Consider the following 25,820-nt stretch of genomic DNA (forward strand, 5'->3'; position numbering starts at 1 on the left):
AAACAGGAGGGGCCAACCTTTCAGGTGGTTGGGAAGGCGCCTAAGAAGGACATAACTGGAATCTAAAATTTCTTTCAGAAATGGCCATATCCTTGAATGTTGAAAATCTCAAAGAGAGACCCAGAATGTATTTCAAGTCTATGAATGCCCTATATTTGTCACTGATATTAGACAACCTGCCCTAGCATAGTTTCCTAGTCAACTGGAAGAGACAATATGGCACACACAGGAATATTTTGTATAAAATAGACAAGTCAAGCAGACTGACTCAGACCTCTTTCCTCTGGGCCCCTCCCAAATTTTCAAGACAGGATTCTAAGGTAGATGGGAGGATGTATACCTCCAAGTATGAGACCCCAGGCTCTTCTTGCTATGCTAGCCACATGAGAGAAGGCAAAGTATATGATTCTACAAAACTAAACATTGAAAAGAAGAATGAGATGGATTAATCTTCATGGCCACACAAGGCTTTTTACCTTTCCACAGATCACGTGGTATATTAAATGCTTAATCTTTTAGCCTTGTGGCATAATTTCAGCACAGCTTGTCTTTTGTATGAGAGATTAGTATTTTAATATAGAATACATGTTAACATTATGCACCCAAAGAGAAATAATATTGTATTAGTCTGTTCTCACATTGCTATAAAGAACTACCTGAGACTGGATAATTTATAAAGGAAAGAGATTTCATTGACTCACAATTCCACAGGCCATACAAGAAACATAGCTGGGGAGGCCTAAGGAAACTTACAATCATGGCAGAATGCAAAGGGAAAGTAGGAATGTCTTATGTGGCCAGAGAAGGGAGAGAAGTAAAAGTGCAAGATCTCATGAGAACTCACTGGCTATCATGAGAACAGCAAGGGGGGAATTCCACCCCCATGATCCAATCACCTTCCACCATACGCCTCCCCCAATATTGGAGATTACAGTTTGATATTAGACTTGGGCAGGAACATGAATCCAAACCATATGAAATATTATATTGAAATGGTTTAGTTCTCCCATGTGCTGATCATTTTGCCACAGTATCTAAGTCATAGAGAATTCCAGGATGTTGTGGCTCTCTGCTATTTTTGCATGCTAATATTCATTCATTCTGACCCTGTTTTAAAAACCTTAGCTTCCTTCTGGGAAACCATCTCTTTTCCACTTTGTTCTTTAACTTTCTGTGGGTGGGTGGTAGAAGTGAAGCTCAAGACAAATCTGAGCCAATTAGCAGATCGTAAACAATATGGAGGATGAAGGTATTTTCCCTGAAACTCCTCAGGAGGAAGCACTCCTATTTTCCTCTGTGTCTCACTGAGATACTTACTTAAGAATTGCTGGTTTGGGTTGAATTAACTAAGACAATAAACTGCTTAAAATGGAGCAAGAAAAGGGTAAAGGGAAGCTACAAAGTAAAGAGAGAAATTGGATCCAGGTAATGTTTGAATCCTGAATGAAGCTTCATCTGAATTCAACGTCTATCTTTGATCTGTTCAGTTATGTAACATTTTTTAAAAAGTCAGCTTAAGCCAGTGTAGGCTAGATCTTTCCCATTTGCAACAGAATCCTCACTGCTGCATTTCATTTTACACATGGGTCCCTGAATCTTAGAGAAGTTAAATATTTTAACTTAAAGCAATATTTATATTAACTAACAGAAATGCTAAACCCCATACCCAAACACTTGGAGAACTTGGGTGCAAAATTCCCCATGTCTGAGCTGAAGATAATTTACCATTAACTGGCTCATGGAAGTCATGAAAAGAAAAACATTTTGAACATTAGTCTGACATTTACTCTTGTTGTTTTTTACATAACAAGTACATGTCAAAGTAGGATTCCATCCTGAGCTTCCCCCAAGTCTATAGCGAATACCCTACTCTGTTTTTTTTGATAGCCAAGTAATATAAAATAACACAGAGAAATTGATTATTTCTCAAAGGAGCCAAAATAGGAACAGGGGGAAAGGTTAGAATTGCTGTATGATTAAAGTTTGTTGGCCTAAAACAGACATGCTATAGAAAGTTGTGAGAGCTGCCTTCGGGAACGTGTGAAATAGATCCTTCCTCCTTAAACCACTAGGAGATAGACAAAGAGACTCGTTATGGAAATAATCTGGGCCTTTATGGGCAATAGCAGAAAGGACATGGCTATCTGTATTATTTGAAATATATACATATATTCCTAAACTAATCTCTCCCCAAATATGTTCCTTATAGCACTGCTGTCTGACATGCTCTGTGAACATCTTTTTATTGTAATCAACAGAAATTGACTGTATAAAGGAAAAGTGGAAGGTATTGAGGGACAGTTACTAGCACCTAAGTGACAGTAGGCTGAAGGTCTACCTTAGCTAATAGCAGTATCCAATCGTGGCTAGAAGCACTGTAAGGTCACTCAATCTATCAACAGCCTGGTGAGTGGGAAGCTACTGCCTGCCACTGAATACTAACTACCACTAATGCCACTCAGTGGTCACCAGATATTGTCAGCACTGCAGGGGAAAATTCCATATTGTCCTGCTTGCTTTCTTTTATCATTCATTCCAGATTCCGTTTCTTGTAGGAGAATCCTATTGGCCAAGCTTAGATCACTTCACCAAAATCCAACTGCTTTTTTTCGAGGAAAACAAATGTCAGGTATTTTTGGCTTCTATGATGTGAGGAAGATCTTTAATCCGCATAAGTATTCATTTCATTCACAATTCATTTAAGAGGTCAGTCTCTGAGAATTCTTACTGTACAACAAACAAAAAAACAAAAACTGTTATCTTTACAATTTGTCACTCGACAAACTTATTTGAATATGATACCTTCGATTATAGAATATTTGAATATCTGTCATATTTTTCCTCAAGATGTAATTTGAGAAGTGTCTTAAGTCTTCTCCAGAACTCTTATCTATGTCCTCCCCCAGCCTTTTATAAACATACTCCAAGATGGCAAACTAAATGCCGAAGCTAAACAGCTTCAAATTCCCCTTTCAGCTATAATTATATTTAATACTAGAGGCTTTTAGAATCCATTCACAGGACCTGAATCCTGAATCTGAGTTTGCAAAAGAAATGAAGCTAATGAAAGACAAAGAACTTCTGGTCTTAGCTGAGATGCAAAAGGAATTTTAAGGAGAAGTCAAGGAACAAAACACAATGGCCAAAATCATGGTGAGCACTTTATATCCTTTACCACAATATTTTGAGAGACTTCAGCCTACAACCACATTTGTGTCGGCTTCAATTATATTGTCAATATCTCAAGTCTAAACCCATGCACACATTTTTGTTTTCTTTGAAACATTCTCTCTTCTGCTTGCTCTGATTTCTTTTCATTTTTCATCTTAAATAGCTCTTCCTCAGAGAAGACTTTTTTTAACCTCGCTTGCCCACTGCTTTCCCCACCAACTGAATTTGAGATCACTGTTGTCTGCTCCCATGATACCTTTGTAAGCTCCCACTTAACTAATATCTTACCTTATGTGATTGATCATTTAATTGTGTCTCCACAAAATGGATTATAAAAGAAAAAACTATGTATCTGTTTTATTCCTTTTTAGTATAGAACTCTATGAATTTCATCTACCATATAATAGAATAGATGATATTCATTTCTTACCATGTAAAAGGCAAGTGTGTTTGTTCCTTAAAGTTACTGTACATATAAGAAACTTGGTGATGTAATAGAAGTTTATTTTCTCGCAACAGTCAAGTCTAGAAGTCCTAAATCAAGCTGTGGGCTGAGCTACACTTCCTCCAAAGCTTCCAGGAGAGGATCCTTCTTTGCCTCTTCCAGTTTCTGGTAGAACTCCGATGTTTCTTGAATTGCTAGGACAACACTTCAATGTCTTCCTCTGTAGTGACATGACATTTTCCCGTGTGTGTCTGTCTTTTTCTTTTTTTTTAAATGGACACCAGTCATTTTTTATTAGGATCCAACCTAAGGACCTCAACTTAACTTGATTGCACACCTGCAAATACCTTATTTTCAAATAAGGTCCTATTCACAGGTAGTGGGGATTAGGACTTCAACATATCTTCAATCCATAATAATGTGGTTTATGTCCTTTTTGTTCATCTAATGCATGTATAATCTCTTCTCAGAATGTTAAGGCATGATACATAATAAATAGCTACTTGCTGTCTCTCTTTATATAAATAGTAAGAGAGAGAGAGAAAGAGAAAGCATGTGTGTGTCTGTAACAAAAAGGTCAACATTTGAGAGAGGACTCTATGAGTTCCAATTGCTACGCTGATCCCCAGGGAGTTGGGATGAGAGAGAGGAATGGCTGGAAGGAATACAAAAACAAATCTAAGGTAAACCCCCAATGTGAAGGAAAGTTAGGAGAGATAACTTGTATTTCTTACAACTAGAAGAGGTGAGCATGTGGAATAAACTTGGGTTTAACTTTAAACTGATATCGTAATGTTTGGTCAGATGAAGTTTAAAAAGAGTGAGCAGCAGTCTTGCCATTGTCTCAGGAATAAGAACATGCATTCATGTTTTCGCTTTGTCTTTCTTTACCCTCTTCTATATTTCCTTCTCCTTTTGTCTTTTTCCCAATTTCCCTAGAACCCTAAATACAATGTAATGTATTTTTCTACCTACTTGTCTCTTCTTTGCAGGAAATCATTTCCCTCTTTCTTCTGTCTGGCTTAAACAATGATTCTTCATCCTAGCTGAACATTATAATCATCTGGAAGAATTTTTAAAAATACAGATTCTATGACTGTACCCATGAAGCTCATGTTTTAGCATCTGATATGGTTTGGCTGTGTCCCCACCCAAATTTCATCTTGAATTGTAGTTCTCATAATCGCCATGTGACTTGGGAGGAACCTAGTGGGAGGTAGTTGAATCACTGGGGTGGATATCTCCATTTTGCTGTTCTCATGATAGTGAGTGAGCTCACCAGAGATCTGATGGTTTTACATGGGGTTTTTCCCTCTTTGCTCTGCAATTCCACCTGCTGCCACCACATGAAGAAAGATATGTTTGCTTCCCCTTCTACCATGACTGTAAGTTTCCTGAGGCCTTCCCAGCCATGCTGAACTGTGAGGCAGTTAAACCTCTTTCCTTTATAAATAACCCAGTCTAGAGTATGTCTTTATAGCAGCATGAGAAAGTACTGATACAGCATCTGTGATTCTATTCCAGATTAGGGTGAGATGCCCTGGTCCATATAGATGCTCTAAGATGCTTCAAGAAGGCAGCTCCAGCATTAACTCCTTCAAGTGTGAAATCCTGACAGCTAAATAATTTCTTTCATAAACATATCTTAAACATTTAGTAGCTTTCTTGTCCTTCAAGATTGTATTAAGTGTTTCTATTTATACAATATGTTAGCCTTGTATCATACAATCTGGAAAGTTTAAATCACCTCTAGTCGACTTTCTCCATACTCTCACCTCTACTTTTACCTCTATCTCACTTAAAACAGACTGAGCCTCTTGAGGATAGGGACTGTTGCCTTTATTTCTGTGTCCCAGTTATCTACTACAAAGCTCAGCACACAGTATGCCTTTAATGCACTTAGCAAAATAATGACTTACTTCTCTAGTCTGAGTTTTCAGAAAACAGATTTCTCCTATTCTTAATATCTCATATTGGCCTGAGCCCTCAACGAATTTGAAAGCAAACAATAGCCAAATTTCTCACTACATCTCCCTTGCTAACTTAAAAAAACTTTTTTCCTTTGATCTCACCTGCTGATGGAGAAACTATGAGGTAACAGAAGTTTCTTTCTTCTTTAGTGGAAAAAAATGTGCTACTAAAGCTCAGGAGGGATCTAAGGTTCTATTTTTATCCCTTCTCTGAATTCCCAATTTACTGCTAGGCTTTGTTTTGAATCTCAGGGCTCCGACAGAGCAGGCTCTGTCTTTCAGAGCTGACTGTTTTGCAAGATTATTTTCAAAGTAGCTTTATTAAAATAAACACAGTTAAAATCAAAACAATTCTGGTGCTTCTAGAGATAGTTCCTAGAAAGAAGTGTGAAAAGCAAGTCCATTGCTTAAGGACCATTTTATTACTTCTAACTACAGGTAGTTTTTTTTCCCCATGTTATAGTGACCTTTTTCAGCAGAGACGCAGGGCTTAGTTAAGAATTCCTCATGTTTTCCAGGTACCATGGCATCGTGCTCTTCGGCTTTCTGATTTAATGCTTTCAGTGTCCTTCACCACAGCCTCTCAGATCCCCTTCAATTGCTCTAGACCTTGTATCACAGAGTTGCTTACTTAACTTTGAATTTTCCATAAAATTGCATTTAAATATAAGGAACCTTCAAAATATTTTTATTGAATTCATAATTTGGGAATAAAAGCCGAAGATGAAAGGGAGCCTTTGTGTTGCAAAAGGAAAGGCATAGATTTGGGCATCAAAGGACCTAAGTCTCTGCACCACGTTAGTTGTACGACTTTTAGAAGGTCATTTTACCTCTTTGAATTTCATCTCCTTCATCTGCAAAATAAAATCACTGAGCGCATAGCTTATACAGACATTTGAGGGTTAAAGAGGACCATCTGTAAAGTATTTGGCACATTGCATTAAGTGTTCAATGAAACAGGATTCACTCCACTTCCCATGATTGTCCTTTTCTTCACATTTCAATTAAAATAACCACCGTAACAATCTTTTCCCTATCAAACCATTAGCCTGATGAGTTAATCCTCGTCCTCCATTGCATCTATATTCTGGTTGTAATTGTTGTGAAAAACAACTCAACTCACGTAAATGACACAAAGACCCAGCTAAATGAGAAAAGACCAAATATTAATTTATAAATACATTCTGAAAAATGTCATTTTTATTTTAATATATTTTTGGTGTATCTCCTATATGCCTGAGTCTATGCTTATTGCTATTAACTCTTATATCCTTTCCTCAAAATACTGGCATTCTGGCAGGTTAGACATTATCATAAAAAGTTTCTATATGAAATTGACATTCATATATACCATGAAGGAAGCATTAAAAAAGACTAGCTATTCAAACAAAAAAAGAGAGAGAGAGACATCTATTTTCCTTTCTGGGAGACCAGTAAAGGATTCTGAAAGTAAGTAGAATATTAGCGATTTCATAAAAAGTTAATAGCATTTGGAAATGGAGAAATTAGAAAGGGAAGCATCATCCATGATAATAGTAATGTGAACAAAATCATTCAAGGTGCAAGCAATGGGTGCAGTTGGGGAAGTGAGAATTCAGTTTTGTTGGAACAAGTAGTTCACTGGAAGAGAAAGATTCATTTTATATGTGTATTTCAACTTTAGAGCACTATGATAATGCAATTTAAAATCCTAGTAGGCAGCTGAATTGATCTTAAATAATTTGAAGTTGGAAATGTGTCTTCCTATATTGGAAAACAATTAATTTTGGGTTAGATATTACTCCTTCTTGACTAAAATCTAACTAAAACCTGAATTGAGCAGATAGATAGATAGATAGATACACACATACACACACACACACACACACACATGCAATTCACATTGCATTGAGTGGGGGAAGGAGAGAGGGAGAGGGAGAGACAGAGAGAGAAAACACTAAATCAATAGATAGATGACCTATACTACTTGACTGAAAATACCATGATCTGGGTCAACGCCATCCTTTGAGAATTTCCATAGCCAATGCTTAAACAGTGAAAAAATGAAAAAGGAAGTTCCTCACCCAATCAGTTATATAATTAGTTATTTGAAACCAAACAGTCAAAAGCAGGCTTTTGCGTTGATGGGAGTACCTGTAAAAACTTTAACCAACTGTCAAGACCCATCTAAAATGCCAGGTCTTCCATTAAGCGTTTTAAACTTCTTAATATTGACTCAAAGTTTTCTCTTTTATTCTCTTCTGTTTATTTATATTTACTCTTTTTTGCGATCTTATGAATTACAGGGCTTTAAACACTCTCCAATTGACTCCTAAATATGTATCTCCATTCCAGATCTATGTCTTAAGCTGCTGATGTATTACTCCAACTCACTCAACATTTCTACCTGAATGATAGTTGATATTACAACATAACACATCTAAAACTGAATTCCTGATCTTCCTCTCCAAAGATGCTCAACTGATCTTAGTTAATGCCAAGTCCATTATTCCATTTTCCCTGGTCCAAAAAGTCTAAGTAATCTCTCTTTCTCTTATACCATCCAAACATTCAATTGACCAGCAAATTCTGTTATTTCTATCTTCACTATCCAAAATACTTCCAAGTATCATCACCTCTCTAGTTCAGATCACTGTCATTTTCTCACATATTATTACAAATAACCTTCTAAATGTGGTCCTCTTGCTTCTGTGCTTAACCTTCTTTCTAATAACCAGTCTAATCTCAGGAGAGCCGCTAGACATGAAAGTCAAAGCACATCACTCCTCTACTCAAATATTTCCGTTAGATCACGATTTCACTAAGAGTAAGAGCCAATGACTTTATAATATAAGATCCCTAGAGGGCTGGCAAATTTGTCTGTTATAGGTCATTTATGTTTCCTAAGTGCCTAGAATCATGTTGGCACACTGTAGATGCCCAAACAACAGTTAATAAATAAAGCTGATGAAGATATTTCTCCTTTTTTACCTGCTCTCTGGTTTTACTTGGTTCTTGCTACCAGCAGCTTCTAATAGAATTCTTTTCAGTAAATATAGCATGAATTCAATGATATTCCACAGTTCGATGGCTTTAGAGCAATAGAGCCTGCACATTAGCAAGATGGAAAACAAAGCACTATTTGCTTATATCTACTGATACTAGTAGAAAAAAATCATCTTCTCTTAAAAAATAAATAAATCTGTCTTGTTAGCAGCAGAATCTGAAAGCTGAATTCCCTGGATTAGTGGTTTTAAATTGCTTTTCACATTTCTCTTGTGATTCTGAAAATATGCTACAAGTGTTACTGAAAAGGTAAAAGTCATGAGGCATTTTCACCTCAACCCATCAAGAGTCATATATATGAACTTCCCCAAGTTCCTGCTCTCCCAGACCAGCTCTGCTAGTTCTGTTCCCATATTCAGATTTTGAGTAAGATTTTGTTGTAAGAAAGAATTCCAGAGCAAAAAGAAATTTTGAAGACAACCAAATTAGGTCATTTTTTTCCAACTTTCAACTTATTTTCATCTGTATAGACACAATTTTTGCTTTCAACTGTTGCCAACTCTGAAGCTAAAGGGAATTTAGCTCACATTGAATATCAAAATACAAGATTTTTTAAAAAAAAAATTCAAACTGACACTTTCTATTTTTATTGAAAGTGGGGCAAATGAATTTTTCTTATCTTAAGAGAAATATTTAGAGAGTTACCTAAAATATCAGCAGTTTCATTTTATTTATTTATTTTGCCATTCTTACTTCCCACTGGAAGACTGAATGGCTGAATGATAATTGCTACAATAATGTCCAAAAAAATTCATGTTTTGTGTTAAATAAAAGAGAAAGAAGACAGACAGGAAAATCAAAATGTGACAGAACTTATCATGTCATAACATATCACACTGTCAGAATCTTTAATTTGATGGAAAAAAAGCCCCCACCCACAGATGTGCTACAACTAGCAATTTTTAGTCATCCAGGAATATTTGACATCTACGCATATTCTATTACCTTGCGTGATGCTTTTATTTTTCATTTATTTTAAATTTTTCTTTCTTTGGTTTATTATTAGAGTCTACAAAAGTGTATCAATATGTATCACATCCTTTCTTGTCTGATCCCTCTTTTACTAGGAAAAAGAAAAGTTAGCATTTTCTAAATTATTTTTGTGATTTTCCTCTATTTTCTCTTTGAGACATGGTTAAGTGGGCATTTAGTATCTGTATATAGTTTAATACTTTCAGCAATCTGAAATAAAGAGATAAATGTATTATATATTTGTAACTACCAGCCAGAATGTAGATTTTATTGGCCAAGTATGATAAATATTTTATAATCTTGTAACTCCTTAAGCCAATGATTCTTGACTTGATACACATTAGAATTAACTTAAGAGCTTTTAAAAGACATGGATGCTTAGTAAGGACAAATTAAATCAGGATCTCTTGGAGTGAGATCTAGGCACTGGTATTTTAGACAGTGCCAAGGATCATTCTGATGTGTAGTTAATGTTGAAAACCACTTTTCTAAGAAGACTAAGTAACTAAAAAGGGAGCTATCAATTTATTTCAAACTTGGTTTCAATGCATAATACTTGGAAAACATGGAAATACAATAAGGATGGAATTTGCTATTGCTTTATTAGTTTGATATGACTTGGAGTGGTTTATAACGGAACCAGAGGTAAATTTACCATGAGCCTGATGAAGCTTAAGCTTCAGTATCCCTAATTGCTTGTGCCTCTGTGAGTGCTGGGATTTGCTAAGATGTATATAGTGCTCAGGTAGGATAAATCAGGCAGCAACCAGAAAGCATTTCTGTCTAAGGAATACTGGTAATTTGCTTAAAAAGGTCTCAGAATAAAGCAACTTGAGTTATTTATTTATTTATTTATTTATTTTAGGATTTATTCTTTGGAAACTTTAAAGAGGAACTTTTTTTTTTTGAGGGAAAAAGAGAAAAAGAAGGGGAAAAAAAGAAAAAGAGGGAAAAAGGAATATTACTTCATTCCTAGAATGGGTTTCAATAATGGCCGATCAATATTTTGAGTGTTTAAAGTGGTTAATGCATATTTTATGTGTTTAAAATGGAGACCTCTATTGTGTTTATTTGTTCTGGCTCTGAGTTCAAGTCCTGGATATCGTTATCAATTTGTTGTCTCATTGAATCTAAATCTCATTATGTGTCTTATGTATCTGGGTGTTAAGATCTCTTATTATTACATTAATCCTTTTACCCTTGCATCCTTGTAGCTTTGAAATCTATTTTATTAAGTGTGAGAATTGCAGCTCCTGTTTTTTATTTATTTATTTTTGCTCTCCATTTGGTTGGTGAGTTTTTTTCCATCCCCTTGTTTTGAGTCTTTGTATATCTTTAGATATATCATTAGATTTTGTGGATAATGTATATTTTGTGTGTTTAAAATGGAGAGCTCTATTGAGTTTATTTGTTCTGGATCTTAGTTCCAGTCCTGGATATCGTTATCAATTTTCTGTCTCGTTGAATCTAAATCTCATTATGGGTCTTATGTATCTGGGTGTTAAGATCTCTTATTATTACATTAATCCTTTTACCCTTGTATCCTTGTAGCTTTGAAATCTATTTTGTGAAATGTGAAAATTGCAACTCCTGCTTTTTATTTATTTATTTTTGCTCTCCATTTGGTTGGTACATTTTTTTTCCCAACCCTTTATTTTGAGTCTATGTATATCTTTGGATATACCGTTAGATTTTGTCTGTATCTTTTGATTGGGAGATTTGGTTGATTTAAATTTAGGGTTGCTGCCATTTGATATTAACTGGCTATTTTGTCCTTTCGTTGATAAAAATTATTCTTTATGTTAATGCTCTTTACTTTTTGGTGTATTTTTAGAAAGGGTCATACTGGTTGTTCCTTTCTGTGTATAATGCTTCTTTTAGAAGTTCTTGTAAAGCAGGCCTGGTGGTAATAAAATCTCTGAGTACTTGCTTGTTCCTAAAAGATTTTATTTTTCCTTCAGATGTAAAGCTTAAATTGGCAGGATATGAAATTCTGGGCTGAAAGTTCTGTTGATTAAGTATATTGAATATTGGCCCCCACTCTCTTCTAGCTTGTAGGGTTTCCGTTGAGAGATCTGCTGTAAGCCTAATAGGCTTACCTTTATAAGTAACTTGATCTTTCTCTCTGGCTGCCCTTAATATTTTCTCCTTCGTTTCGATCTTGGTGAATCTAACGATTATGTGCCTTGGGGTTGGTCTTCTTGAGGAATATCTTTGTGGTGTTCTCTGTATTGCCTGGGGTTGAATAGTGTCCTGCTTTGCTAAATTAGGAAAATTTTCCTGGATAATGTCCTGGAGAGTATTTTCCAGCTTGAATTCATTCTCTCTGTCACATTCAGGTACACCAATCAAGCGTATATTAGGTCTTTTCACATAGTCCCATATTGCTTGGAGACTTTGCTCATTCCTATTTATCCTTTTTTCTCTATTCTTGTCTTGTCGTTTTGTTTCATTAAGTTGGTCTTCGACCTCTGATACCCTTTCTTCTGCTTGATCCATTTGGCTGTTTAAGCTTGTACATATTTCACTAAGTTCTCGTGTTGTATTTTTCAACTCCATAAGTTCATTTGTATTCCTCTCTATATTGTCTATTCTTTTCAACATTTCATCTAACCTTTTTTCCAAGTTCTTAGTTTCTTTACATTGGGTTAGAACAAGTTCCTTTAACTCCCAGAAGTTTCTTATCATAGGCTTTTAAAGCCTACTTCAGATAATGGAACACAGTCCTTTTCCATCAGGGCTTGTTCCATTACTGATGAGTCCTTTTCCATCAGGGCTTGTTCGGTTGCTGATGAGTCCTTTTCCATCAGGGTTTGTTCCGTTGCTGATGGTTTCTGATTTTGAGTATACTCAGCCTTCTTAGGCTGTTTTTTTCCCTTCATTGTAGATGAACCGCCTTTCTAATTAGGTTTCTGAGTCGACGTCCGACTTATTGATTCCCAGTGCTGGGATCCGAGCAACCCACTGTGGCAGCCTAAATAGCAGCTATAAGACTGATGGTGCTCTTCTGCCCGGGAATCTCTGGTCTGGTTTCCCTCTTGAGTCCGCAACAAGCGGCTCTGACTTCCCGGAGCTCCAAACTCTGGTCAGTAGGGGAAGCAGTCCCGTTGGCTCTGCGTGAAGAGCTGCTGCGCCGAGACGCCGGCAAAACCGCTGCGGCGGCCACAAGAGTCGCGCTGGCGACCCGTGGGGCTCCTCCACTGGGAATCGGCTAATCGGTGAGTGACGAAAATTCGTCTAAAGATGTGGCGTCGTCTCGTTCTCTGAGCTTTCACTGGGAGCTACAATCCTGAGCTGTTAGTGGTCGGCCATCTTGGATCGATCTCAACTTGAGTTATTTAGTCCACAGAAATTCAATGAAATGTCTTTTATTATTTTATATTAATATTCAATTTCAAACTCATTTGTATGTTTATAATTTTGCACTCTTTTTCTTAAAGATGGACTCAAAACTGTATATGCTTGACACCTCCCAGAGCCTGGATTTGTCTCTGAGAGTGACATGTTTAAAAACAGTAGAAGAGGTCATATTCCTAACGAGAAACTTAAATATTAGAAATTCAGAGTGAAGAAAGGCACATTGATACTTGTCTGCATACTGATAATCTATTTCAAGGAGATGATGACTCTACTTTTGAAACAGACATTTGAAATATTTAACTTAATGTTGTATTTCAGTTGCTTCTCTAAGTTCTTTGAGTAACTTTAATGTCTTTCTTAAATGTCTTTCTAAATGAAAAACGACCTAATAATTTCTGTTTAATGAAATTCCCTCATTTTCCCTAAAATTGTACAAACTTTAATTTCTGCAAGAGCTCTTTCATTCCAATATGCTTTCCTGATTTACCTTGGACTGATACACAGAAAATAAGAAACCTCTTGTTCATGCTACCTAATTTTATTACAACCAACATTGCATTTTCCTGTATTAGCAGCAATGTGTACATCTATTACAATACTTACATAATTTTACCCTAGATGTTTGTCTAGATAACTTTTTTTTTTCCGAGACAGAGTTTCATTCTTGTTACCCAGGCTGGAGTGCAATGGCCCTATTTCAGCTCACCGCAACCTCCGCCTCCTGGGTTCAGGCAATTCTCCTGCCTCAGCCTCCTGAGTAGCTGGGATTACAGGCATGTGCCACCATGCCCAGCTAATTTTTTGTAATTTTTGTAGAGACCGGGTTTCACCATGTTGACCAGGATGGTCTTGACCTCTTGACCTCATGATCCACCCGCCTCAGCTTCCCAAAGGGCTGGGATTACAGGCTTGAACCACCACGCCCGGCCCTGTCTAGATATCTTGTTGTACGTTTTTGCAACTTCACCAAGAATTATGGGAATTAGGAAGCATTCTGTAAATAACTGAAAAAATGATTTTGTTTTAGAGGTCTTTTTAAGGGAAACTGTGTTGAAGAAAGTGTCACAACAATTTTACTTAATTGCTCTACTCTCATTTCATGTATAATGAAAGGGAATTTGAGATGAAACTAAGAAACCAAATTGAGTAAATTAATTTTCTTCAGCTAGTGGTTCCTGCATCTGTCATAGCTAGGTGCTTATTTTCCTTTGACCGTACTCAGATTAGTTCACTTTCCATTTGAAACCAAGTGTGATAAAGCCATAAAAGTAAGCTGACTGTTCATATTGGCAACATGTTTATCCTCTCTTAGTATTTCAATATCCATACTCTCAGAATGAAGACAGTGATCATAGAGAAGTGAGAGCCCAGTACTATACCTCAATCTTTTCTTAAACACATCTTTATAACTGTAGCCTGCATTTGACATCTCTGGAAAACACCAGAAGAAATCAAACCAAGAACCTTTTGAAAATTCAGGAGAGTGTGAAATATTTTAGAAAGTGCTCACAACCTTATTGAAATCTTATCATTTATAACATTTTTTTTTTCAGTAGAATCTCTTGGGTTTTCAGATATACCATAATCTCATCTGAAAATAGTGATCATTTTGCCTTCTTTTCAATTCTTATACCTCTAACATTTATTATATCTGCTTTTAATGACTAATACTATAATAAAATGTTACCTAGTATGGATGATGGCTGGAATTTTTATCTTATTCCTGACTTCTTGAGTATTTCCCTGTTGAGCATGAAACTGGTGTTTTTCTTTTTCTTTTTTTTTAAGATGGAGTCTCACTCTGTCACTCAGGCTAGAGTGCACTGGCGCAATCTCAGCTCACTGCAACCTCTGCCTCCCAGGTTCAAGCAATTCTCTGCCTCAGCCTCCAGAGTAGCTGGAATTACAGGTGCATACCACCAGACCTGGCTAATTTTTATTGTATTTCTAGTAGAGATGGGGTTTCACCATCTTGGCCAGGCTAGTCTCCAGCTCCTGACCTCGTGATCCACCTCCCTCGGCCTCCCAAACTGCTGAGATTACAGGCATGAGCCACTGTGTCCAGCCAAAAGTGATGCTTCTTTTGAGATCAACATATTTTATAATACCGAGGGAATATCATTCAATCCTTATGGTATTCAGACTTTTAAAATTAAGAATATATGTGAAATTTTTCAAAATGTACTTTCAGCCTGTAAGCATGTTGACCATATGTTTTAATACATTGATTCATGTAATATATCAATACATATACTAATACTGACCCAATATTACACTCCTGTTATTAAATATATTTAGCTAGGTTATATCAATTTTTAATGGGTTATAAATTCTATTTGCTAATATTTTTTGTGATTTTTAAATCAGTATTTTTAAGTAAATTCATAATTTTCTTTTTATGTTCAGTCTTTGTCATATTGTCATAACAATTTTAAAGATACTTTTAAAATAACCATTCTTAAAAATGTTCAAGACCATGTTCCAATCTGGCTACCATTGAAGAGATAATATCATTATCTGAACTTGAAAATGTGATAGAATTCCTCTATAAAACCATCTTGGGGCCAGGCCCGGTGGCTCAAGCCTGTAATCCCAGCACTTTGGGAGGCCGAGGCAGGTGGATCACGAGATCAAAAGATCAAGACCATCCTGGTCAACATGGTGAAACCCTGTCTCTACTAAAAATACAAAAAATTAGCTGGGCATGGTGGCACGTGCCTGTAATCCCAGCTGCGCAGGAGGCCGAGGCAGGAGAATTGCCTGAGCCCAGGAGGTGGAGGTTGCGGTGAGCCGAGATTGCGCCATTGCACTCCAGCCTGGGTAACAAGAACGAAACTCCGTCTAAAAAAAAAAATCTTGGCCTTTTTCTTTTGGGGGAGGGGGGTGGTGGTGATTATTTCATATACCACTTTTGCTATTTTTCTCATTTTTAATAATTTTGGGAAGAGAGAATGGGTCTTAAAGGTCTAACAATAAAATACTGACATTTGATTATTGATTACCAAACTGGGGAATGAGGAGACTATTGACTAGATGACTATAAAGTGGTAGTCCTTCCACTTAATTTACTAAAAATCAGTTTGATAAATATCAGAATATATGTTTTACAGGTAGACAAAATGAAGCTCCAAGATGTTATGTAACTTTTTGAAGAACATTAGCAGCACAGCATGATTCAAATGCTTATCTCTATGACAACGAAGCCCAAATTTTGTAGATTGCACTATTCTTTCTCCTGTTTGCTTTCTAGCCAGATATGTAATGTAGAATGTACAAATCAAGAGGTATAACTATCACTTAGTTATTAAGATGTATAAAATCTAGTGCTTGACAGCTTTATAGCAACACAGGTTGTAGTCTGTATGTGCACGTAATCAACTTAACAAACAAGAAGAAGGGATGCTGAGACCTTCAAGGCATTAAGTACAATTCATCCAGGATATATTAGTTTTTAAATGGGTTACTAAATTCTACTTGCTAACATTTTATTTTTGACTTTTTAATCAATATTTATAAGATAAATTCTTAATTTTCTTTTCATGTGCATTGTTTGTCACATTTTCATAGCAATTTTAAAGAGACTTTTCTTGCTCTGACTTGTAAGCAAGGAAAATAGTGCTAGCCTTTGCTGGTAGTCCTGGCATATGTTGGCTTTTTCGCCCCCATACTGAGTGATTCTCTTTTGTAGTCAACCCATCATCTCTTTCATAGCATCAGATTGGAAAAATTCTAAAAAAAAAATAACATTTTAAAAAGTATTTTTATAAAAATGCAACCTGTAATTGTGCATATTTTCTTAAATAAATCCCAGATTCTTCTGGTGAACAAAATTGTAGAAATACTTTATTGATATCTTACTACTGAAACTCATATGAGAATAGTGACATATCAATAAAAAAATAAAAGCTTCCCCAAATCTTATATAGGTTTATTCCTTTTCCCAAAAAACCTTTGCTCTACAATCACTATTTGCATCTCTGCTAATCCTAATTCCACAATTAGCCTAAAGTTTTTTCTTTTGAACTTATAATATTTTTGATGTTTTTTACCATAAATTTAATTATATGAACTTCAGATTAACCTGTAATTCCCCAACAGTATATTACCAGGTTTTGTAAACCTGAAATAGCTAAATAAAATGAATGTCAAAAACAAGTGATCTTATTGTAGCACAAATCACATATCACAGCTTTCTACTTATTCTATAGCTGCTAACTGTCTTAAATTCAGAAGCAACTTGCACCTTAACATCAATGATTTTATAGAACATGCACTTGTCTATGACTTTGGAGGAAAACAAACCAATATTATGAAATGAAAATGATAAACAGTAGCTTCATATCAACATACATATGCAGATACAAAGTCATATTCATTACATAATCTTATATAATTGCATATTGTGACTAATTCCTATATTATTAAAATTGGGTTTTTAGACAAAAGAGATAGTAGAAGTAAAATTGTCAAATAATTTTTAAAGCATTAGCACCATAATTCTTCTATAAATATAAAATATGCCTGTTTTATAAATTATGGACATACTATTACACAGCAACTAGAATGGACAAAATATTTTTAAAATAACTGAAGTAATTGCTGGTAAGGATATAAAACAACAGGAACTCTCATTCATTGCTGGTAGGAATGCAACTGGTACGGACACTTTGGAAGACAGTTTGACTCTTTCTTACAAAACTAAGCATAGCCTTACCACCACCCAGCAATCCTGCTCCTAGGTATCTGCCCAACTAATTTTAAAATTTGTTTCTATACAAAAGCCCACATAGAAGTGTTTAGAATAATTTTATTTATAATCACCAAAAATTGGAAGGAACCGAGATGTCCTTTGATATGTGAATGAATAAACAAACTTTGCTGCACAATGAGATACTTAAAGGATAGCACATCCTTAAAAAGGAATGTGCTATCAAGCCATACAAGCACATGTAAGAATTTTAAATGTATATGGTTAATTGAGAAAAGCTGGTCTGAAAATCTACCTACTGATCCATTTATAAGACATTTTGAAAAAGGGAAAATTGCAGTGATGATAGATCAGAGCTTGCCAAGAGTTTAAAGTATGTGTGGGGTGTTGAATAGCAGAAGCACAAGGATTTTAGTGTAAGTGAAACTATTCTGCCTGGTACTTTTAATAGTAAATACATGACACTATGCATATTTCAAAACTCATAAAACTTTACAGAACAAAAATTAAATGTAAATGTATACAACTTAATAAATTATTTAAAAGAATGAATGATCTCAAGATGAAATAAAGACTGTGAAAAAAAGAATCTGTTACAACTATATAAAGCAAACTCAATGATAGGAGTAGGGATAAAAGGTGCTGACCTGGGTAGGTTTCAAAATGAATGAAATCTGAAATACGAAAGGCAAAATGAACTGTACATACACTCTGTATTCTGATTCATAAAATCGTTTCCCATGGGGATATGAGTTAACAATTTTGAAATCACTCTATATGCATAGTAAAATTGAATAACAATGCAAATGCACGGTGGACAGCAAGAGCACGATTTCACAGTGCTGAAATAGGATGTAAGTTTTTAAAGCAGTAATATTCAATGTGATTCTTAACAACATATAGAACTATAGCGTAAAGGAAAAAGGAGAAAATATGTTTTTTTCTTATTTAAAATTTGTATATTTGGTATATACTAATGCAACATAATTTTAAATTAAAAAATTAAGAAATTATTGTGGGTTTTCAATTTTATTTTAAATTCTGGGATGCATGTGCAGGATGTGCAGGCTTGTTACATAAGTAAACGTGTCATGGTGGTTTGCTGCATTTATCAACCCATCACCTGGGCTTTAACCCCCACATTCATTAGCTGTTTATCCTGATGCTGTCCCTCCTCCTGCCCCCTCAGCAGGCCCAGTGTGTGTTGTTCCCCTTCCTGTGTTCATGTATTCTCATTGTTTGGCTCCCACTTGTAAGTGAGAACATGCAGTGTTTGGTTTTCTGTTACTGTGTTAGTTTGCTGAGGATAATGGCTTCCAGCTCTATCCATGTCCCTGCAAAGAACATGATCTGATTCCTTTTTATGGCTACATAGTATTCCATGGTGTAAATGTACCACATAAGAAACTATATTTTAATGAAAAGAGCAACTTAAGTCAGTAGTACTCAAACTTTTAGGCCTCAGAAACCCTTGATACTCAGAAAATTACCTAACATCAAAAAGGATTTGTTAAAATGTGAGTTATACCCATTGGTATTTCCATATTATAATACCCATTGGTATTTCCATATTATAAATTAAAACTGATATTTTAAAATATTCCCTTACTAATTTAAAATAAGCCCATGCATGTCGACATAGACAACATATTTTTATAAAAATGAATAGTTTACAAAATCAAAGTATTTAGTGAAAAAGGTATCGTTTACTTTTTTTTTTGCTAATCTCTTTTATGTCTATCTAATAGAAGGTAGCTGGATTTTTGTATCTTCTTATGCATTTAATGTGTTGCAATGTTGCATATTTTATAGTCTCTGGAAAAATCTACTTACAATGATATGAGAATAAGATTTTAGAAGGCAAGTAGCATCTTAATGTGATTGTGAACATAGTTTTAGTCTTGAAAACCTTGTACAATATTTTAGGGAAATTAAGTGGTCTCTGTATCATACTTTGAGAACAATTAGCTTAAGCAGAGTCACAGAAGAGAGGAAACACAGAATGTGCAGGGAAATAAGGGAAAGAAGGCATAGGTTATTAAAAGTAGAATCAAATTCAAATGGTGAGAACCACAAAAGACCCCAAATAGCCAAAGCCATCTTGAGCAAAAAGAACAATGCTGAAGGCATCACATTACATGACTTCAAAATATACTACAAAGCTATAGTAATCAAAACAGTATGGTACTGGCATAAAAACAGACATATAGACTGGTGGAAGAGAATAGAGAGTCCAGAAAATCAAACATTTACAGACAACTGATTTTTTGACAAAAGGTGCCAAGATACACAATGGGGAAAGGACAGTCTCTTCAAACAATCATGGAGAGAGAACTAGATAGTCATATGTGGGAGAATGAAAATTGACCCTTATTTCACCCATTATACAATAATTAACTCAACATGTATCAAAGATTTAAACATAAAACCTCAAACTGTAAAGCTACTAGAAGAAAACACTGGGAACATGCTCCATGACATTGGTCTTAGCAGTGATTTCTTGGAGATGATCCCCAAAACACAGATGACAAAAGCAAAAATAGACAAATAGGATTACATCAAACTAAAAGTAGCAAAGGAAAAAATTCACAGAGTGAAAAGACAAACCACAGAATTGGCAAAAACATCTGCAAATCATGTTTGAGCAAGACCTAATGTAAAAAATATACAACAAACTCAAACTACTCAAAAACATGAAAACAAATAAACCTCTTATAAATTGGCAAATGAACTGAATAGGCATTATTTTTAAAAAAAGACATACAAATGACCAACTGATATATGAAGAAAAGCTCAACATCTCTAATTATCAGAAAAATGCAAATTAAAGTCATAATGAGATGTCACTTCACACCTGTTAGAATGGCTATTATCAAAAAGATGAAAGATAACATGTGTTGGCAAGAATGTGAAGGAAAGGTAACCTTTGTACCTTCTTGGTGGGACTGCAAATTAGTACATTGATTTTGGGAAACACTATGGAGGTTCCTCACAAAAACTAAAAATGCAGTTAACATGTGATCCAGCAATCCCACTTCTGGGTCTATATCTTAAGAAATTGAAATTGTTACGACAAAGCAATGTCTCTATTCCCATTGCATGAATGTTTCTGCATTATTCACAATAGCCAATATATAGAGACAACCCAAGTACACATCAGGGACTGAATGGATATAAAAAATGTGGTATGTATATATAATGGAATACTTTTCAGCCTTAAAAAAAGTGGGAAGTTCTGTCATATGTGACAACATAGAGGAATCTAAAAGACATTATGCTAAGTGAAGTAAGTCAGGCACAAGAAGACAAATGGAATATGATGTCACTTATATGTGATATTTACAAAGTCAAAAACAGGGAAGTAAGGAGTAGAATGGTAGTTACCAGGTGCTGGGGTGGTGGAAGGAAAGAGGGTAGAGCAGAAAAAAAATAAAGATGTTGGTCAAAGGATAGGAAATTTCTGTTAAATATAAAAAATAAACAGTTCTGGTGATCTGCTGCACAGCATGGTGATTATAGATAATAATAATGTATGATATATGTCAACATAGCTAAATGAGAACATTTAAATATTCTAACCACAAATAAATGATGAATATTTGAGGTGATATACTATTATCTTAATTTGATCATTTCATGATGCATACATTGTATTGAAACATCACATTGTATCCGAAAATACAGATAATTATTACTTGTCAATTAAAAATAAAATTAAAGTTAAAAATGTAGTTATATAGGAAGTGATATATATGTTAATTATTTTGGTTTAATGATTTAATAATGTATACATATATCAAAATATGTTGTGTACAGTAAATATATGTAAGTTTTGTCTATTATGTCTTAATAAGGATGGGAAATTTTTTGTAAGTTTGAATGGTGCAATAATGTGGCAAAATTAAGAATTAACTGAAAAATAAATGGAAAAATACTGGAAGGGTGTGAATGTCATGGAAAGTTTGATTGCTGTTTTTGTTTTTTGTTTTTTGTTTTTTTTACAACTATCATCATGAACAGGTCCTGTGCAGAAAAGTGACAATATATAATTTCTTAAGAAAATACATTTTAATAACTATAATTTATCTGCTTAAAACATTGGAAGTCATAGATCAAAAATCAGAGGGTATCATTTTAATAGTCCAGGTGAAGTATAATGAGAACCAGTAGCGATTTTAAAAGGGTGCCGAATTTTATAGATAATATAAATGTAGAATGAAAAGCACTTAGGAATTTATCGATATGGGATAGAAAGAAAAGGAGAAAGATATTGTGGACAGGAATTTGAAGCATTTATTTGAAAGAGGCCCATATAACACTATACATATTCTGTATCTATATCTTGCAGAGAAAACTTGTATTGGACTTTACAATTACAGATTTTTTTTTTTTCCAAATAAGTTTAAAACAAGCAGAAATCTTGGCAGTAGTATTCGCCTTAGGAAGTTGGATACCTATCTTTAATAAATCCCTTGAATTTAGGGCTGGGATCATACAAAGGGTATGCTTAGAAAACTATATATCCAGGTGTGGTGGCTCACACCTGTAATCCCTGCACTTTGGGAGGCCGAGGCAGGCATATCAAGAGATCAGGCATTTGAGACCAGCCTGGCCAACATGGTGAAATCCTGTCTCTACTAAAAATACAAAAATTTGCCAAGTGTAGTGGTGCATGCCTGTAATCCCAGCTACTTGGGAGGCTGAGGCAGGAGAATCACTTGAACATGGGAGGTGGAGGTTGCAGTGAACGGAGATCACCTCACTGTACTCAGCCTGGGTGACAGAGTGATACTCTGCCTCAGAAAAAAGAAAAAGATCAAGAGAAAAAGAACACTTTGTGTAGACTCTAAGGCAGGTTTTTTTTTTTTTAACTTTGCACTGGAGTAACTATGCATAGATTCTTATAACTTAATTAAGATGGTGCATTTGGTTAACTGTAGGGGTTTTGTTTGGCCGAGTGGGGTATAAAGACAGAAATACAAAGCTGATTTTATTAACATAGAAAGGTTTACAAAGATGGTGTTTATGAGCTTTAAAATATGGTGTTTATGAATTGTGAGCCCATCCCAAATTATACATCGAAAGCCCATCAGTGAGTACCTCAGAATATAACTGTATGTGGGATGGGGCCTTAAGAGGTTACTAAGGTTAAATGAGGTCATATGAGTGTGCCCTAATCCCCGTGACTGTATTTGGAGATAAGACCCTGAGGGTGACTAAATCAAATGAGGCCTACAGAGTTGGAACCCAATCCTACAGACTCCGTATAAGACATAAAAAGACAAATACTGTATGATCTCACTTATGTGTAGAAATTAAAATAGTCAAACTTACAGAAGCAGAGAGTAGAATCGTGATTGCCAGCAGCTGGGGGTAGAAGAAATGGGGTGGTGGTGATCAAAGTGTTCAAAATTTCAGCTCTGCAAGATAAGGAAGTCTTAGAGACCCACTGTACAGCACCTTGCCTATAGCTAACAATACTGAATTGTATACTTAACATTTGCCAAGAAGGTAGATTGTAAAGTTTTCTTACCACAAAAAATAAAAGTAAATAAATAAATGAATAATAAAGGTGTCAGGAGAAAACTTTGAGAGGTGACAGATAAGTTTACAGATTTAATAGTGAAAATGGTTTCACAGGTTTATATTTATCTCCAAACTCATGTTGTATACATTAAATACACATAATTTTTATGTCAATCATAACTCAACAAAGTGGCTTACAAAAATGAACTTCAGTGATAGATGCCCAACAAGTGATCATTTATGGGTGGTATGAATTTCAGGAAAAGGTCAGATATGCACTATTTACTGTAATAAAATAAAAAAACAAAGACAGTCATTAATTCTAGTCCTTGACTTCCTGCTTTCTGAATGTAGAATTGAATTTCCATACCTCATTAAGGTTGAACATGGTTACATAACATGCTTTAGCTGAGGAAATGTAAGCAAAGAGGTCTGTGTCTTTAGAATCAAAATATTTAAATTTCTTTTTAAATTTTACGTTCAGGGAGTCCGTGTGTATGTTTATTACATGGATATACATTCCATAATGGAGGTTTGGGGTTCCAGTACAGCCATCATCCAAGTAGGGAGCATTGTATCCAATAGGAAAATTTTAAACCCTCATTCCCTTTTCAATCTCTCCTCTTTTGGAGTCCCCAGTGCCTATTATTTCCAACTTCATATTTTAACATCCAGTTTTCTATACTGTGTCTTTTCTATTGCCATGGTCACCAGCAACATTGAAAATAGTGGCTGCTCCAGTAGCCCACAAGGAGATATAGAGCAGATGCTCCAGCAGAATCATGACATACATAAAACATGTGCAATGAATAAACCTTTGCTGGTAAAAGCCACTGCAATTTGGTGGAGGGGATTGTTACCAAGCAAAATACAGTTATTCTGATTAATGGAGCCAGCTTGTTCAACATTTAAATGAGTCCTCTGTCTGTTAGACATATAAACTACTTCTCTTTCTCTGTTTAAAACTAAATTTAATCTCTGACAAGAGTCTTTTTTTTTAATGATAATCTTGTAGAACAAAAGGGTTTATCCTCTCAGATTATGAAAAACATTTATCCAGCATCTAATATAGAATGAAAATGTTTTCACATGCATCTTGTTATATATATCTTTTAAATATATATTATTGTTTCCATTTTACATTTATTGTAACTAAAGATCAAAAGTTTAGTAAAATGTGCAGATTGTATAACTAGAAAAATAATAGACTCTCACTTTGAGCTAGCTTCTAACTTTAATGTCATTGCTCTGTCCATATGCTACAATGTCTTTGGTTAATCTAAAGACAGAACGTTGACTAGTGCTACCTAAGGGAAGTTTCTTATTCTCCTTATTCTCTTAAAAATCTTTAAAAATTGCTTATTGAATGTCTGACAATGTGTCCAAAATTTCCAGATAATTTGAATGATGTTACCTTCCTTTATTCAGGGTAGATTTATTTTGGGGCAGGAATTTAGCATATAGTAGTTTGACTTTTTTGCAATCAAGATTAACAAAGCAGACTATTTAATTAACTGACTTTTACTTATTAAGGGCATATATTTTTATTAAGCAACTAAAAATATGGGGTATTTATCTGTTGTTTTGTTTTGTTTTTAAGATCTCCCTGCATCAATTTTCATGTTTTTATCATTTGAGACTACTAAAATATATGCTTAACATTAAAAAAATAATGTTTAGAAACTCATTCAATTTTTTTAGATCTTCTAGTAAGTTTTAAAATAAAGATGATCTTTTCTTCTACGTTTTGTAAACAATCTCTTCTTTATATTCTTATGCCCTAGGAGGCTGAGTTCTCCCAAAACAAGGTGTTTAATATAAGTTCTAAGAGAACCTGATCCTCTTGCTTTATGGAACAATGATGAAAATCCCCCCACCCTCCCAAAAAATCAAAAAGGAGATGAAGAGCTATTTTTATGCCACTCAATAAGATAGACTCTTTACCCATTTTGAAAAAGGAAGACAATTATAGTCAGACCAATCATTTTCCTAGACTTTCCCACAGGGAAAAAAATCAATGATGTTTAAATTAAAAAGACAAAAACTATGGTTAAACTTCATTTTCTTTTTCACTTCCTGGGAGTATGATTTGAATTTGCCAAATAATCTATTATTATACATTCCTATTTTTAAAATAAAAAATGATACCTCTCTAACAAGGTTATAGAAAAGATTTTTTAAAAACTACATAGCATAACTAGAACAGTGTTTACCATAATGATGATTGCATTTTCTTTCCTTCAGATCCTCGAATAAAAGGAACCACAATATTCAGATTTTTCCTTCAGATCTGCAAATTAAAGGAGTCACAGTGTCTGTTCCTTAGAGCTCCAGTTAGACAAACCTTAACAAAAAAGTATCAAAATACATACTCTGTTTCATCTGGATTGAACAGACAATTTAAAGTTGCTTCATCCATTTTAGTCATGGAATGTGTCACAGTGGAAGATTCTGTATTTACTTGGCCATGAGAACCATTACCCACTTTCCAAGTGGGCAAAACAGCCCAACTGGTACTTTATGCTCCCTTTATTTCATAAATCTAAAGAAAGCCTTTGCTAAAGGAATATAAGTTATGTTTAAGTCATCTTAACCTCCATTTGCTAGTATTCTAAGCAATGAT

The 25,820-nt window shown here is 34.8% G+C and overlaps 1 long non-coding RNA gene across 1 annotated transcript in view; it reads right to left on the reverse strand.

Moving 5' to 3' along the window:
• Positions 1-25,535, reverse strand: part of LOC118145477 (uncharacterized) — a 76,424-nt gene extending 50,889 nt beyond the window's left edge. The window contains exons 1-2 of the long non-coding RNA XR_013522913.1: positions 25,411-25,535; positions 23,006-23,091 (exon numbers count right to left, since the gene is read on the reverse strand). This is a non-coding gene — a long non-coding RNA (uncharacterized LOC118145477). The remainder of the gene's footprint in view (positions 1-23,005; positions 23,092-25,410) is intronic.
• Between the last annotated feature and the right edge of the window lie 285 nt (positions 25,536-25,820).

Source organism: Callithrix jacchus, chromosome 10, assembly GCF_049354715.1.
Source record: "Callithrix jacchus isolate 240 chromosome 10, calJac240_pri, whole genome shotgun sequence".
Classification (NCBI taxonomy): Eukaryota; Metazoa; Chordata; class Mammalia; order Primates; family Cebidae; genus Callithrix; species Callithrix jacchus.